Below are 1,968 nucleotides of genomic sequence, written 5' to 3' on the forward strand. Positions count from 1 at the left end.
AACAAAGCTACATTTTGTTTCTCTCTTTCCTATCTCTCAATAAAATGCGAATGAGCAACTGCAAAACGTGGTTAAACTGACATTCAAAACTAATTGAAATCGCTTCTCACAACATTGGAATGTGCCTATCTCATGATAATCACACTGTTTCGCTGTGAGCATTGTTTTTGTGTCTATCGTTTTGTCTGGCTGGTTCTATGCTGCTTGTTGTTTAATAGGGGTATTCTCGAAATCTTGCAAAGCCGTTGCACGTAGTACGGATTGCCCGGATTGCATAGCTTGCGAACACACAACAACAAAATACATGGGAAACAGCATTTCCTATCGCTGCAAAGTAGGTATGCAACGTCCGGACCCATGCACATATTTTGCAAAAAACTATAGAAAGATAAATGCGACTCTGTGCTAGCTCCTACATATTTCTCTCATCTCGCTACATTTTTTTTCTATACCTTGTTGCTGTATTTGTTACAGAATTTCGCTGCTTGCAACCTATGCATCATTTGCAATGGGGTGCTCTCGTACTCTTCCGAATTCGGAAGAGTATTTTTGAATTTCGTGCAATCCGTGCAACGTGCAAGACTTCAAGAATACCCCTAATGTAATTCTACAATGCATTTTGTATGCAAGTGAAATGGTTGACTGACTGCACTGCAAGGAAAATGCTTCGATTGCATTGCGGCCGCAAGTGTCATTGTCGTCTGCTCTTACTACTCCACCGTAAACAAGAGCCCCCAGCAACTGCATTGTCATGCACACTTTTGTTGTCGTTATCGAGACGACAGCGACGTTGCGTCGATGCTAACGTTGACTTTGTTTTAGAAATGCAAGTATTGCACAAATGCATGCATTGCTGTGTGTGTGGTATGTACTGGGCAGCGCGCCGATAGCGGCAGCTCTGTTGCATGCGCACTCTCTATTAATTCGATTTCTTATTGCGTGGCACGCGACGCTTGTTGCAGGTTTGACGTGGTGGTCGTTTTAGTGTGTTTGTAAACAGCGTTTTTTGTATTATTTTTTCGTTAAGTCATTTTATTTTGCTTTAGCGAGTTGTTTTTATTTTAGAAGTAATTTCATAATTATTTTCGCTAAAATATACGGCTACATTCTCTAATGTTTATTTGTTGTATTTGTTGCCGGCTAAACGCAATCTTAGGACAAACTAGGTTTTCCTAGGCTAAACTGGTTCTACCTAGATCAAATATATCCGTCCAACGCGGAAGCAAGTTGAACGTGACAAAATTGTGGACTGCGTGGCTGGAATTGGACTGATGAGGGTTATTGTTTTGAAGTGCTGAAAGGCCCCTGTTCTAGTTTAGCCTAGGCAAAACTAGTTTGTCCTAAGATCGGGTTTGGCCGGTAACATATATACACCCAATTTTAAAATTATAAGCTCATATAACAGCATAGTTATTTCTTTAACAAAAATTCAAGTTTCAAACTTTGCGAAATATTAAAAAAATAAACAGCTTGTCGTAAAAACTGCAAATTTTTTAATAATTTTTTTTTGTAAGATTTTTAGTTTGCAGTAAGTTTGAAGTTGCTAGATCTTACCTTTAATTTTTTGGTAATTTTTTTGTTGAAGGTGTTGCACGTTTACTTCCATAGAAAAAATTGCTAAGTTTTCTCCATATAAGCAAAAAACGCAAACAAAAAATAAAAATTGTCAAAAATCAACCGGATTTTTTGGCAACTTCATTCTTGCACTATGCAAAAATTGAAAGGGCTATGAAAACTCTGATTAAAAAGTTTGAAATTTTGATGAAAATGTGCCGAATTTTCCTTAATTTTTGCCAAAGTTTAAAATTTTACTTTACATGATTTTGGCAGCAGACGAGCTACATATCAAGCCCTAACCGCCAAAAAGATGTAATCGACATTGTTTTCAATATTCGATTTTTGTTGCAGAAATGCATCTAGATGTTCTAGGAACATTTCTGAATCAAAAACAAAAAGAAAATTTTTAAA

Source organism: Rhagoletis pomonella, unplaced genomic scaffold, assembly GCF_013731165.1.
Source record: "Rhagoletis pomonella isolate Grant_MI unplaced genomic scaffold, Rhpom_1.0 Rhpom_scaffold_00004, whole genome shotgun sequence".
Taxonomy (NCBI): Eukaryota; Metazoa; Arthropoda; class Insecta; order Diptera; family Tephritidae; genus Rhagoletis; species Rhagoletis pomonella.